The sequence below is a fragment of the Musa acuminata genome, chromosome BXJ1-5 (assembly GCF_036884655.1).
Source record: "Musa acuminata AAA Group cultivar baxijiao chromosome BXJ1-5, Cavendish_Baxijiao_AAA, whole genome shotgun sequence".
Classification (NCBI taxonomy): domain Eukaryota; kingdom Viridiplantae; phylum Streptophyta; class Magnoliopsida; order Zingiberales; family Musaceae; genus Musa; species Musa acuminata.
This window is the reverse complement of record NC_088331.1, coordinates 26,082,517-26,099,070: the sequence shown is the minus strand read 5'-3', so window position 1 is coordinate 26,099,070 and position 16,554 is coordinate 26,082,517.

Here is a 16,554-nt window from a genome sequence, read left to right as displayed (position 1 = left end):
CTCATATTCCTGGAAGCCACAACGATGTCAGCATTGCTTATCTTTTGGTCATGCAAATGGAGCTTGTCAGCAAACTCCAAAACAAATCACAAAGGTCTATCGACCACGTCAAGCGCCTCAGCAACAAAGCGAGTCTTCTCTAATGGCAGTAGCACCGATGGTGGCGAAGAATATTGAGGATTCCGACTCGCAAGGATAGCATCTCGGACAGAAGGACAAATCCAAAACTATATCTCTTCCTATAATGTCGGAGCCTTCCACAACAGAGATTTCCCTTGGTACTAGTGGACAGGAGAAACATAAGTCAGGAACTTCATCTCTTCCAAAATCATTGGATCCGTCCACAATAACTCAACAAACTCAGGCCCAATCAAATCTCGCCAGCAAGGATATTCTTCCTCAACAAACTCAGTCCACAACAAACATCGCCAACAAGGATATTCTGTCTCAACAAATTCATGCCCCAACAAACTTTTCTAGCCAGGCTACTCCAACAAGTACTATCCAGGATATTGTGCTGCAACAATCTTATCGTGCTTCAACAAACCCTACTAATCAAGACCACATGATTCAAGGTATTTTAAAGTTTAAAAATCTGCAAGCTATAGATGAAGTGGATAAATATAGGAATAAAGCCATAAAAGGTAAGGATATTGTGAGGGAGGAAAATACAAAACCGAAGGATAAGAAAAAGGATGGTACAGTCCATCCAAAGTCATAGGATGAATACCTTACCACCTTTTCATTTCTTTATTACTGATAAAGATAACATGTTGGAATGTTCGCGGACTTAATAAGCCGGAGAAATGTCGGGAGCTCAACAGAATAATCAAGTCTGCTGCATGTGATATTGTTATCCTAGTAGAAACGAAAATTAAACAATCGCGCGTTCAAGCTCAAAAGAATTTAATATGGCCGGACGCAGAACTGTTTACCAATTACTCAAATGAATCTTTTGGTAGAATATGGGTCTTATGGCATCCTAACTCTATTAATGCTTGGTTTATTTCTGCTACTGATCAATTCATTCATCTTAAGGTAGAGGATAAAAAGAATTGCTGTCAATTCAATTTCACTGGTATATATGCTTCAAATAGTATGCAAGAAAGAAATACTCTTTGGTCTGACCTGACTAATATTGCAAATGGCTGTCTCAATATACCTTGGATTGTTCTTGGAGACTTTAATACTGTTCGGTACACAAATGAAAAAGAGGGGGGTAGACAACTTTCAGAAAGCCAGCTTCAAAGTTTTAATGATTACATTGACACTACAACTTTGTTTGATATGAAATCTGTGGGTAATTGGCTCTCCTGGAGTAATCAAGGTGCTGCTAACAGAAAAATAATGCCTCGACTTGATAGGTGTTTGATTAATCATGAATGGTTAACAGTTTACCCAGATTCACTTCTAGAGTATGGTGCTCCTTTGTTTTCTTACCATTCTTTAATGTATATACACGCAGAGAAAGCGACACCAAGAGGCAAGAAACCATTTAGATTCTTTAACATGTGGAGTACTCATGCTCAATTTCTTGATGTTATCAGATCTGCCTGGAATGTTAATGTGCATGGATCCCCCCCTTACATCTTATGTCAAAAGCTAAAAGCTTATAAAACAACACTAAAGGAGTGAAATACAAATAACTTTGGCAATATTATCACCACAATTCAATTTTGCAGGAAGGAACTAATGTCATTGCAACATGAGCTGCAACTTCAGCCAAATGATGAGAATATTATCTACAAAGAGACAGAAGCCAGAAATAACTTCATGCACGCCTTAAAATAGGAGGAAAGTTTTGCAAAGCAGAAGTCTCGATAGCATTGGCTTACACTAGGGGATTCCAATACTAAATTTTTCTATGCTTCAATTGCTACTCGAAGGGCTGTTAACCGTATCAGCAAATGCAGAGACAAAGATCATAATCTTATTGAGAATTTAGATGAGGTTAAAGCACACATAGAGCAATTTTTTTATTCCTTACTTAATTAAGCTGGGAAAACTAATAACATTCATGTGGAGCCGACTAGAAAACTTGATTCGGAATCTATTTCAATCCTCAATGCCCCAATTACAGACGACGAAATTGTATGTGTTGTCTTTAAGTCACCAAAGCACAAAAGCCCAGGTCTAGATGGATTTCCAGCTGAATTTTACCAAACTGCTTGGTCTATTATTGGAAATGATGTGATCAAGGCTTGCCAACATTTTTTCTCTTCAGGTCATATTCTTAGAGAGATGAATTGCACTTTTATTTCTTTAATTCCGAAGAATGCAGGGGCTGATTCACTAGAGAACTATCGACCCATATCATTATGCAACTTTATTTACAAGATCATCTCCAAAGTATTGGCAAATAGAATGCAAAAGGTAATACACAAGATCATTAGCCCAAATCAAGCTGCTTTCATCAAAGGGAGAAGTATACATCATAACATTTTGCTTGCTAATGACTTGGTCAAAGATTTGCATTCAAAAGCAAGAGGGACAAAAATATGTTTTAAAGCTGATTTACGGAAAGTCTTTGATTCAGTCAATAGGAAATTTATCTATAAGATGCTCCTCGATATGAACTTCCCATAGCAATAGGTTAATTGGATTCAATCTTGCCTGGAAACTCCAAAGTTTTCGATACTCTTTAATGGCTCACCTATTGGTTTTTTTGGGAGCACGAATGGCATCCGACAAGGTGATCCACTCTCTCCGTATCTCTTTACTATTGCGATGGAAGGACTTAGCTGTATGTTGGAACATGCAGTCTTAAATGGCAGCATTAAGGTACCCAATGCTGGCTCTATTCATATATCACATATAACATTTGCAGATGATTTACTTATCTTTCTCCAAAATGATTCAACTTCAGTAAAGAACCTGGCTACTATTATGAATGACTTTGGTATGGTTTCTGGACTTCAGTTAAATCATGCTAAAAGTAAAGTATATATGAGCCCTTACGTTGAGGATAAGGTCTTTATTGCACAATCTTTGGGGGTTAGTGAGGGAAGCCTGCCAGTTCCTTATTTGGATCTCCCGCTCATATCCATAGGCATTCACAAAACCCACTGTCAGCCTATCCTGCAAAAAATAAAGAATAGAATTTCTTCTTGGAAAAATAGGCTTCTATCAAATGCAGGACGACTCGAACTCATCCGTTCTGTATTGCACTTCTACTCTATATATTGGTCTAATGCATTTCTTCTGCCTGTTGGACTTCTCCAAGATATTGAATGGTTATTAATGAACTTCTTCTGGAATGGCACAAATGACAAGGCAATGCATATGGTAAATTGGGATAGCATTTGCAAACCGAAAGATGAAGGGGGGGCTAAACTTGAGAAATACTAGAGATTGGAATCAAGCATGCCTGGTACAACAACTATGGGATCTTTTGCAAAACAAATGTTCCTTATGGTCACAATGGGTTTCTGCTAGGTATTTTTCAAAGGAATCAATCTGGGAAATTTCAACAAGAACATACCACTCTGCAGCTTGGAAAGAAATTTTAAAGGCAAGGAATTGGCTAATCAAACACATTTCTTATGCAATCTCTTCTGGAACTAGTATTAATATGTGGTACGATCCTTGGGTGAATGGGAAGAGTATATTTCAATTATATGGCGACAGAATACGAAAAGATCTTGGGGCTCCCAAAGATTGGAAGGTTTCCGAGTTCATTGCTAACGGTACCTGGTGTCTCCCTAATCCTATTTCTCCCGAAATGTTATCACTTTGGCCGACTATCATAGCTATTCCAATCAGGAACAACTCTTCAGATATACTTATTTGGCCTCATGACAATGGCAAATTTAGTGCCACATCCGCATGGAATCAAATTAGGCAAAGAAATAACAAGTGGGTCCCAAGCAGTTGGACATGGGATCGACCGGGATCACAAAGACACTCCTTATGTACATGGCAAGCCCTTCTCAATAAACTACCAACAATAGATAATATGAAAAGAAGAGGTATCTATCATGTTAACCGATGCTCCCTTTGTTTGCAACAAGAAGAAACTGTTGACCACCTCTATTTTGCTTGTGATTATACAAAATGGATATGGAAGGAGATTCTCCACCGATTTGAACTCAATAGACTGCCGCAACCAAACTTGCACCAAGAACTAGGCGACCTCATGCAATGTTTCTCAAGAAAAGAGCCTCTTACAGAACTGGCAAAGGTTACTTTCAGATGCGCTATTTGGTGGATGTGGAAGGAGAGATGTAATAGAATCTTTGAAGGTCAACACACAAACAATGCTCAGCTATTGAAAGATATTATTAGAGACTCAAGATTCTGTATGGAGCATGATCTCAAAACCGAGCACTTCACCCGAAGAGAAAAATATATTTTTATCAAATTTAATTTTGCTATTAGCTAAAGATCTTGGGAATGATGCCAAATAATGCCCCCACAGGTTGGTATAGTCTACAGCATGTGTAGTCATAACTATCGCATTCGCACTCTATGAGTTACTTGGCTTTGTCTATGACTTATATAGATAAAGCTATTTATAGAAACTTTACACATAATCAATTTACTTTTACTTACCAAAAAAAAATGTTTTTCATGTAATGAGTTAAACTTACATCACAAACACTTGATTGTGGTACTTCTCCTTTTTGTTGATGACAAAGGGTGAGAAGTATGATGATGACATGACATGTTATGCATAAGTTTATGATGAGTTTATGATGACATGTTGCTTGGATTTTTGAATCCATGAGTTTCTATCAATATGGCATATTGATAGGGGGAGTTTGTTTAAACTTCGGGAGTTAAGGTTAACTCCGTCATCAAGTAGTTGTCATCATCAAAAAGGGGGAGATAGTTAAATCTCGTATTTTGAGGATGAAACTACTTGATATATGTTTATGATTTAATCTACGTTTTGAGTGACACAGGATGCTTCGATCGGGATGAGACAATTAAAGCAGGAAAATCATGTTGTGCCGGAGGAACATGTCAGAAGATTGGACGTCGGGCCGGTGGATCGGTCGACGTATCGCCAGAAGGCTTCGGGCCGTGGACTCAAGCATCGGGCCAAGAAGAGCGGGTATTGTGCCAAGGATATCGGAGTTGCGGAGTCAACTAGCCGATTGGGCAATAGGCTGCAGGAAAGGACGATGCGCCGAAGAATCGAACGAAGCGTCGAGAGACCAATGACATGCCGGACAACTTGGTTAATTGCTTAGGATTAATTGTATCGATCAAAGTTTTTGTTTTGAGTGTGCATGATTAACTACGATCGAAGAAAGACATGCAGTAGGAGTTGCACCGGAGTCAAGACAATGATCACGTTAAGTGTTCGAGAGTTCTACAGAAGTTCGGACAGTCGTCGGAGGTTCTACAGGAACAAATCCAAGAAGTCCATAAGCTTGCCAAAGAAGCTCGTCAGAACTCGCCAAGTGTATCGTCGCAAGTCCAGGAGTTTGCCTGAAGTCCGCAGGAGAATCACCGAGGGTTCATCGGATGATCGACGGAAGTTCGCCGGAAACTCGCCGGAAGAAGCGATTGACGCACCGGAGCAAGCTGCAGAAATTGTCTTAGGATTTATCGTAGTTAGCACAATGATTAAGTTGGTAATGGGAGGTGATCCCATTAGCTTAATCTTGGGGCAATTGGGCCCCTGAAAAACTCAAATTGGGCCGAATGGATCTACCCATTCGGACCCTGATTGTTGTGGGAGGTGCAACCGCCCAAGCCAGGAGGTAGCACCGCTTGGGCTAAGTCTCCTAGGGAGATTGGGCGGTGCAACCGCCCCAGCCAGGAGGTGCAACCGCCTGGGCTTAGTCTCCAAGCGAGACTGGGCAGTGCAACCTCTCCTGACAGGAGGTAGCACCGCCTGAGCTCGATCTTCGAGCTCTGGTAGGCGGTGCAACTGCCCGAGTCAGGAGGTGGAACCGCCTGAGCTCGGTCTTTGAGCTCTGGTAGAGAGGTGCAACCACCCCTGACAGAGATGGCATCGCCCAGAGGCTCAGTCTTCGAGCTCTGCTAGGTGGTGCAACTGCCCCAATTAGGAGGTGCAACCGCATGATCCCGGAATTCCGGGAATTGACAGTTTTGAGCTCCAAATTTGAACTGGGTTGGGGCCTATAAATACCCCACCCATTCAGCACTGAAAGGTAGCAACTTACACTCGAAATCTTGATATCTTTCTGTGATTCTTAGAGCTCAAAATTGTTGTAAAGGCCAAAAGTTCTCCTCCCTCTGTTCTTCAATATTTTGAGTTATAAAGAGAGGAGAGAAAATTTCTGTAAGGGTTGTCTCCTAAGCCCGTCAAAAGGAGTGAAACTATAAAAGGGTGGTTGGCCTTCGCCTATTGAATGAAGGCCTCTAGTTGATATCAGTGACCTCGTCGGTGGACGAAGCCAAAAGTGGAGTAGGTCAAGATTGACCGAACCACTCTAAATCTCGGTTTGCATTTACTTTGAGCATTTTATCTTTACTGCAAACCTCCTAAATAGCTACTGCCTTCTGCGCTTTTACGAAAGAATTTCTAAGTTCAGAACTTTTCGAATCTACGTTTAGACGTAAATCGGCTTTTTCGTACGATCATTACATTTCAGTTTATGTTTACGTTTTGATTTCAATAATAACTGCAAACTGCCTTCTGCGCATGTATAAAACATATCTCAAAGTTTAGTATCTTCAAAATTGTCATTTAGATGTAAACTGGTTTTATCGTACGAACGTCGCATTTCAGTTTGCGGTTGCATTCTGATTTTCATCATAAACTGCAAACTGCCTTTGTAGATTTACTTTAACGTCGTCTCGCTTAATCTTAAGTAATCTTAGAATCGGCTTTTACATCGAAATCATTTTTTAGCAAACGAACGCAGCTTTCGGTTTCAATCGTTGAAAAATTTCCGCTGCACTAATTCACCCCCCCCCCCTCTTAGTGCTCTTGATCCTAACAATTAGCGCGTAATGAGCAACTTGCTCGGTGTTGGACTCCTCTTCTTCGGACGCACTGGAATCATCCCACGTTGCCTTGAGCGCCTTCTTCTTTGATGTTCTCATTTTGGCTTGAGGACAATCGTTCTTGTAGTGTCCCAATTTTTTGCATTCATAGCAAATCACTTGGTCCTTCTTTTGTTCAAATTTATTTTTTGTATTATTTTTAAATTTGTTCATTCTTAAATATTTTTTAAATTTTAGTGTCAAAAGTGCATTGTCATTGTCACTGTCCTCATCACTTGATGTTCCTTTCAAGTGGTCTTCTTGTGATTTGAGTGACATATCCTTCCTGTTCTTTGGAAGGGGGTTCTCGAGCTCATCATGAGCTTGACATGTCATTTCGTAGGTCATTAGAGACCCAATGAGTTCTTCAAGAGGGAATGCTTTAAGGTCTTTGGCCTCTTGAATGGCCGTAACTTTTGGATCCCAACTTTTAGGGAGGGATCTTAAGATTTTAGTTACTAGTTCAAAGTTAGTAAAATCTTTACCAAGAGCTTTGAGTCCATTGATGACATCTGTAAATCGGGTGTACATGTCTCCGATGGACGCACTTGGTTTCATTCGGAAAAGTTCGTAAGAGTGCTCAAGGATGTTGATTTTGGACTCTTTCACTCGGCTAGTGCCTTCATGAGTGACCTCAAGAGTTCTCCAAATATCAAAAGCTGACTCACAAATTGAAACACGATTAAATTCATTTTTGTCTAGTGCACAAAACAAGGCATTCATAGCCTTTGCATTTAAAGCAAAAACCTTCTTCTCCGATTCATTCCATTCGCTCATCGGAAGAGAAGATTTTTGAAATCCGTTTTCAACAATAGTCCAAAGCTCGAAATCCATAGAAATGAGGAAGATCCTCATATGAGTCTTCCAATAAGTATAATCCGACCCATTAAACAAGGGTGGACGTGTGATAGAATGACCCTCATGCATGCCGGAGTAAGCCATCTCTCTTGGGTATTAAACCAAATATGAGAGTGAGCCTTGCTCTGATACCAATTGTTAGGATCGGAACGGCACTAAGAGGGGGGGGGGGGTGAATTAGTGCAGCGGCTTAAAACGTTGGTTTCGACAAATCTTTCGTACGATAAAAATCGGAATTGGAAGTGCTTTACTTGAAAGCGTATTCGCAAAGTTGTGCAGTAAATGTAATGAGGAAATAAAGCAAGTAAGAGGGTTTTCAGTAATGTAAATAGCTGTAATGAAATGTAAACCAGAGATTACGCCATTTTTAAAGTTGTTCGGTCAAGTGACCGACATCCACTTGTGAGGCCCCTCTTCGATAAGGCTCCCACCTTCCACTAGCAAATATCTTGAAAGGGAAAGGTAAATACCCCTCTTACAACTTTTACAAGCGGTTCACTCTCTTACAGATTTTCAGCAAGAAAGAAGGAGGTGAACACTAGCAAATTGAAAACAAGAAAGGTAAAGACTCTTCTAAGACTTTTCTCTCAATCACTTGCTGCTCAAAAAGTTATATTCTCAGCTAAGACTTGAGGGATATTTATAGGCCTCAAGAGGATTCAAATTTGGGCTCCAAAAAATTTGAATTCTCTTATGTTCCCGATGCTGGCGGTGCCACCGCCCAGCCAAGCGGTGGCACCGCCCAACCCAAGAGGTGTCTGTTAGGACTCTAGCTTGGAGAGTCCTAATTGAGAGAGACATTCATGTAAAACTGTTAGGACTCTAGCTAGGAGAGTCCTAATTGAGAGGGACATTCTGTTAGGACTCTAGCTAGGAGAGTCCTAATTGAGAGGGGCATTCAAGTAGGAGGTGTTTTCTTAGAGAAGAATTAGGAGTTGTAAGGGAATAGGAGTCTTGACTATGAGTCCTACTAGGAGTTGGTTAGAAGTAAGAGTCTTAACTAGGAGTCCTATTAGGAGTTAGGGTTTAGAAGCCCTATAAATAGCCATATATTCCTTCTCTTTTCATAAGCAATAGATGAATCTTTTATGCAGCCTTTGAGCAGCAACTTGGAGGGAGGAACCCCTATAGAGTTCCAAGGAGGCCGATCCCCTAAAGAGATCAACCCCAAGTTTAGAATCTGCAAGGGTTCTAACACCTGGTATCAGAGCAGCGTTCTTGGCGTCTCGCTGCCCTTCCACAGCCATCCATCAACCCTCCACAACCATCCAAAGCAATTCCCATAATTGCTTAAAAGATCATCGCCGAATTCCGCCATCATCTCCACCACCACAGATCATCCCTTGATCTCCTCGTGAATTGCAACAGGTTCTGGTTTTCTACCTTACTGCTGCTGCAATTTAGTTATCCTTATTTGAAAATCCCAAAAAAATTATTCCTATATTGCTGCATAAAATTTTCGTCATAAAGTTTTCATCTCTACGACGAAAGATACATTGCAGAATTCCAACCGTATATCACTGTCTGTTTGATCTTGCTACTATGTTTTTTCTATCCAAATCTCCACGAAATTTTATGACATCTTTGACACTTCCTAACAGCAGATTTCCCTTTGGTTTCGTCAAAAAATTCTCAATATAAACCATTGATATTTTACATCTAATCTGCTATACTTGAAAATCTGCACCATAAAATTTCAGCCGCATAGCACTGATTGTTTGATCTTGATACTACGTTGTTTCTATCCAAATCTCTACAAAATTTTTATGATAGCTTTAAAACTACCTAATAGTGGATTTCCCTTTGGTTTCATCAAAAAATTCTCAATATAAACTTCTGATCTTTTACGTCCAATCTGCCATACTTAAAAATCTGTGCTGCAGAAAATTTCAGCCGCATATTGTTGCCTTAACCCATCTATTTGCAATCTTTTTTGAATGAAATTTCTTATACACTTTATAGATCATCTTGGCTTCCATCTAAGATTATAATCTATTGAGGAATTCATCTCTAAAACCGATTTTTGTGTTGCTATAAATTTTCATCGTAAACTACTGAAATTTTTCGACGAGAATTTTGCTATCGCAACTTGCACCAATTTCCTTCCTATTATACTGCCGAAATTTTCTTGATTAAATTAGTCATCCTTGCTATCATATAAACTGTGATTTTGCTATCAATTCCCTCCTCAATTCTCTCACGTTTTTGGTGGAAATTACGTCGAGAAACCGCTGTTTCTTCGACGACAATTCTGCTCTTACAAGACAGCACATACTTGCTGCAACTTCCACTGATTTCTCTCAAACCTTTGCTGCCATCTACCACAGATCCAAAACTTTCATCCACAGCCCTAAAACTCCACCAAACCGCACCCTCAAACTACACCCAAAACAGCCACAAAACAAGACTAAATCGTAGCCTACATCCACCGATCCACCAACCCTTTCGACCATCACTTCTCTCAACCTATACATGCCTTTAACCTGACAACAAAAGAGAGATCTTAACATCATAGATTTGGAGGCATATACTATGGCATCTAAGGAGGCAATCAATGCTAAATTCGAAGCCTTAAAGGCGAGAATGGAGGATAAGATTCGGACGCTCTTTACTGAACTCAGATTGGGCCGACTACTAAGCCCGAAAATATCATATCACGGAGAGAGCTTTGCCCAATCGCACTAGGCCCGAAGAGATGAGTTCCAAGAGAGGGGAGGCTCTTGTTAGAACCCTTGCAGATTCTAAACTTGGGGTTGATCTCTTTAGGGGATCGGCCTCCTTGGAACTCTATAGGGGTTCCTCCCTCCAAGTTGCTGCTCAAAGGCTGTAGAAAAGATTCATCTATTGCGTAAGAAAAGAGAAGGAATACATGGCTATTTATAGGGCTTCTAAACCCTAACTCCTAATAGGACTCCTATTTAAGACTCTTACTTCTAACCAACTCCTAAGAGAACTCCTACTCAAGACTCCTATTCCCTTACAACTCCTAATTCTTCTCTAAGAAAAAACCTCCTACATGAATGCCCCTCACAATTAGGACTCTCCTAGCTAGAGTCCTAACAGAATGTCCCTCTCAATTAGGACTCTCCTAGCTAGAGTCCTAACATTTTTACATGAATGTCCCTCTCAATTAGGACTCTTCAAGCTAGAGTCCTAACAGACCCGCCGCCCTCTTCAAATCAACTTTATCCTCGAGGCTGATGATTCATGAATTCTGGGAATTTGATCTTCAAGTCGTCATAGTTCTCCCAAGTGGCATCTTCTTTTGGTAGGTTCGCCCACTGTATTAGCACTTCATTAGTGGGTCGTCGTCGTCGAGTCACGATCCGTCGATCAATAATGGCACTTGGCTGGGTCTCGAGTTCTCTTTGGGTAGTCATATTTGGTGGGTGGCTTTGGGCTGTCTCCAAGTGTTGAATCTCGGATTTTGATGATGAAGTCAATTGTCATTTGTTATCTAATCTATGTGTTGAGATAAGTGTGCAGGATTAACTACGATGAGATTAAGACAAGCAGCAGGAGTTGCGCCGGAGTCAAGATCATGATCACGTTGGGAGTTCGAGAGTTCGACGGAAGTTCGGACGGTCGTCGGAGGTTCAGAGAGAACAGATCCGAGAAGTCCAGAAGCTTGCCAAGCGAAGCTCGTCGGAACTCGCCAAGTGGATCGTCGCAAAGTCCAGGAGTATGCCGGATGTCCGCAGAAGGATCACCGAGGGTTATCGGTTGATCGACGGAAGTTGGCCGGAAACTCGCCGGAAGAAGCGATTGACGCATCGGAGCAAGCTGCAGAAGTTGTCTTAGAGATAATCGTAGTTAGCACGATGATTAAGCATGAAAATGGGAGGTGATCCCATTAGCTTAATCTTGGGGCAATTGGGCCCCTGAAAAGATTCAAAGTGGGTCGAATGGAGTGAACCATTCGGACCCTGATTGCACCAGGAGGTGCAACCGCCCCAGCCAGGAGGTGCAACCGCCTGGGCTGTGGGGTTGAGAGGTGCAACCGCCCCAGCCAGGAGGTGCAACCGCCTGGGCTGTGGGGCTGAGAGGTGCAACCGCCCCAGCCAGGAGGTGCAACCGCCTGGGCTGTGGGGCTGGGAGGTGCAACCGCCCCAGCCAGGAGGTGCAACCGCCAGGGTTGCAAGGCTGGGAGGTGCAACCGCTCCAGCCAAGAGGTTGCACCGCCAGAGCTCAAGTTCCGAGCTCTGCCAGGCGATGCAACCACCAAGCTCAGTCTTCGAGCTTTGGCAGAGTGGTGCATCAGCCTGAGCTCAGTCTCGAGCTTTGCCAGGTGATGCATTCACCAAGCTCAGTCTTCGAGCTATGGCAGAATGGTGCATTAGCTTGAGCTCAGTTTGGAGCTCTGCCAAGTGATGCAACCACCGAGCTCAGATTTCGAGCTCTGCCAGGTGATGCAACCACCAAGCTCAGTCTTCGAGCTCTGCCAGGTGATGCAACCATTGAGCTCAGTCTTCGAGCTCTGGCAGAGAAGAAGCAATCGGCAGAGCTCAGTCTTCGAGCTCTGCCAGGCGGTGCCACCTCTCCAGTCGAGAGGTGCAACCGCCTGATCCCAGAATTCTGGGATTTGATCGATTTGATCGTTTTGAGCTCGAATTTTGAATTGGGTTGGGGCCTATAAATACCCCACCCATTCAGCACTGAAAAGACACAGACCTATACCGAAATTGTGATCTTTTCTGTGATTCTAAAGAGCTCAAAAGTGTTGTAAAGCCCTTGAGTCTCCTCCTTCTGTTCTTCAAGTTTTCAACTGTAAAGTGAGGAGAGAAAGGTCTGTAAAGGTTGTCTCCTAAGCCTGGCAAAAGGAGAGAAACTGTAAGAGGGAAGTTTGGCCTTCGCCCATTGAAGGAAGGCAGCTAGTTGACGTCGGCAACCTCATCGGTGGAGGAAGCCAAAAGTGGAGTAGGTCAAGGCTGACCGAACCACTCTAAATCTCTGGATTGCGTTTATTTTCGAGCACTTTATCATTACTGCAAACCTCCCTCATCACTACTGCTCTCTGCGCTTTCACGAACAAGTTCTAAGTGCTGTTCTTCCAAATCTGCATTCAGACGTAAACTCGTATTTTCATACATTACAGTTTACGTTTACGTTTGATTCTGCAAATCTGTTTTCCGTGCTTTTACGAACGAGATTCCTTGCAGTTTACGCTTACATTTTAATCCTATTAATAACTGCAATCTGTCCTCTACGATCTTACAAACGAGTTTCAACATTTAGACGTAAAACTGCATTCAGACGTAAATCGGCTTTCTTCGCTCAATCATCAGATTTCAGTTCACGTTTACGTCTTGGTTTCATCTGCATACTGCCTTCTGCGAGTATACAAACAAGTTTCAAAGTTTAGACGCAAATCTGCGTCTAACTGCGTTTAGACGTAAATCTACGTTTAGACGTAAAACTGCGTTTAGACGTAAAACTGCGTTTAGACGTAAAACTGCGTTTAGACGTAATACTGCGTTTAGACGTAAATCTGCGTTTAGACGTAAAACTACGTTTAGACGTAAAACTGCGTTTAGACGTAAAATCTGCGTTTAGACGTAAATCTGCATTTAGACGCAAAACTGCGCTTAGACGCAATCTGCGCTTAGACGCAAAACTGCGCTTAGACGCAATCTGCGCTTAGACGCAAACTGCACTGAGAATTTGCTTTTGCATCATAATAGTTTTTGAACAAACGCAGCTTTTGGTTTTAAATTTATTATACGATTTCCGCTGCACTAATTCACCCCCCCCCTCTTAGTGCTCTCGATCCTAACAATTGGTATCAGAGCAAGGTTAACTCTCTAAAGGATTAAAATCCAAGAGAGATGGCATACGCCGGAAACCAAGAGGGGCATTCAATTACACGTCCACCCATGTTCAATGGAACGGACTACACTTACTGGAAGACCCGAATGAGGATCTTTCTTATTTCTATGGATTTTGAACTATGGAATCTTGTTGAAAATGGATTTTCAAAATCTTCTCTTCCAATGATCGATTGGAACGATTTGGAAAAGAAGGCTTTCGCTCTTAATGCAAAGGCTATGAATGCCTTATTTTGCGCACTAGATAAAAACGAATTTAATCGTGTTTCAACTTGCGAAACTGCTTTTGATATTTGGCACACACTTGAAGTGACCCACGAGGGCACAAGTAGAGTGAAAGAGTCAAAAATCAATCTGTTGCTGCATTCTTTTGAACTTTTTCGAATGAAACCGAGTGAAACCATTGGCGACATGTTTACCCGTTTCACGGATGTCGTCAACGGTTTAAAAGGTCTCGGAAAGAGCTTTTCGGATTTTGAGCTTGTTAATAAGATACTAAGATCCCTTCCTAAGAGTTGGGATCCTAAAGTCACCGCCATTCAAGAGGCAAAAGATCTGCAAAATTTCCCTCTTGAAGAACTAATCGGGTCATTAATGACCTACGAAATGACCTTCAAAGCTCATGAAGAGCAAGAAGACATCCTTCCAAAGAACAGGAAGGATATGGCACTTAAAACTTCTGAATGCCACTTGAGAGAAAACTCAAGTGATGAGGATTGTGACGATGACTTGGCACTGTTGACAAGAAAGTTTAAAAAATTCTTCAAAAGAAACAAGTTTAAAAACGATATGAAAAATAAACTTGAACCTAAGAAGGACCAAGTGATCTGCTATGAATGTAAAAAGCCGGGACATTACAAAAGTGATTGTCCCCAAGTCAAGAAAAGAACAACAAAGAAGAAGGCGCTCCAAGCAACATGGGATGATTCGAGCGCATCCGAGGAAGAAGAATCCAACACCGAGCAAGTTGCTCATTACGCCTTTATGGCCATCGAAGGGGAGGTAACAGATTTATTAGATGCTGATTTATCTTTCGATGAATTATTAAATGCCTTCCATGATTTATTTGATGAATGCAAAGTTATAAATAGAAAATACAAGTTGCTAAAAAGGGTACATGATAATCTTACTTGTGAGTTTGATAAGTTAAAAGTCGAACATCATGATAGTTTAAACTCATGTATCAAATGTCATGATTTAGAAACTATACAAAAAGAAAACTTGCTGCTTAAGGACACCTTGAAGAAATTCGAGGTTGGTAGCAAGTCATTAAACATGATCCTTACAAACAAGGGTCATGCTCCCAAAAGAAGTGGGATTGGATTTGTGAGGAGTCCTCACCGAAATCCAACTACCTTTGTAAAAGGCCCCATCTTACACGTTCAACACCAAACCAAGTGCAACTTTTGTTGCAAATCTGGACACAAGACACATTGTTGTCCATTCAAGAAAATAAGTCCAAACAAATTAATTTGGGTTCCTAAAGGAACCATGATAAACTCTATGCAACATGATAGAAAATGTAGATCTATTTATGAGGCACCCAAAAGCAAATGGGTACCTAAACGTCATCCTTTCTTGTAGAAAACTAAACAATTGCAAGCTAGGAGCAAGAAATGGTACCTTGATAGTGGATGCTCAAGGCATATGACCGGAGATCCATCTCAATTCTCTAAGCTCTCTAGCATAGACGAAGGATATGTCACCTTCGGAGACAACAACAAGGGTAAAATCATTGGCAAAGGAACCATTGGTAACAAATCCAACCTCTCTATTGAAGATGTTTTACTAGTTGATGGTTTAAAACATAACCTCTTGAGCATTAGTCAATTATGTGATAAAGGATATATTATAAGATTTGAATCTATTGCCTGCATCATTGAAAAACCACACAAAAATATATCTATGATTGCATTAAAACAAAACAACGTATACACTATTGACATCAATGACTTATGTGATGAAATGTGCTTTGCCGTTATGAATGAGGATGCTTGGCTATGGCATAGAAGATTAGGTCATGCTAGCATGAAACTAATCAATCAAGTATCATCTAGAGAACTTGTAAGAGGAATTCCTCATATCAAGTTCATCAAAGATAATGTATGTGATGCTTGCCAATTAGGTAAGCAAATTAGGGGTAGCTTCAAAGCTAAGAATCAAATAAGCACCTCTAGGCCCTTACAATTGATCCATATGGACTTGTTCGGACCAATCTCTACATCGAGTCTAGGAGGTAGCAAATACGCCTTTGTCATTATTGATGACTACAGCAGATATACATGGACCTACTTCTTAAAACAAAAAAATGAATGCTTTAGACATTTTACCAAGTTTTGTAAACTTGTTCAAAATGAGAAGGAATCTATGATTTCGTCAATTAGAAGTGATCACGGTGGAGAATTTCAAAACCATGACTTCCAAGAATTCTGTGAACTCAACGGATACAACCATAACTTCTCTACTCCAAGAAATCCTCAACAAAATGGGGTAGTAGAAAGAAAAAATCGAAATTTGCAAGAAATGGCTAGAACCATGTTGAATGAACATAGCCTACCCAAATATTTTTGGGCCGAAGCTGTAAGCACTGCATGTTATATTTTAAATAGAGTCCTAGTAAGACCCTTACTCACCAAAACTCCTTATGAGTTATGGAATAACAAAAAACCCAATGTCTCATATTTTAAAGTCTTTGGGTGTAAGTGTTTTATCTTGAATGAAAAGGATAACTTAGGAAAATTCGATGCTAAATCTGATGAAGGAATTTTTCTTGGTTATTCTTCGGTTTCTAAAGCTTTTCGCATCTTCAATAAAAGAACCTTAATTATTGAAGAATCCATCCATGTCGTTTTCAATGAGATTTCAGAAATTAAGAAAAATGATCTTGATGATGATATTAATTTTGATT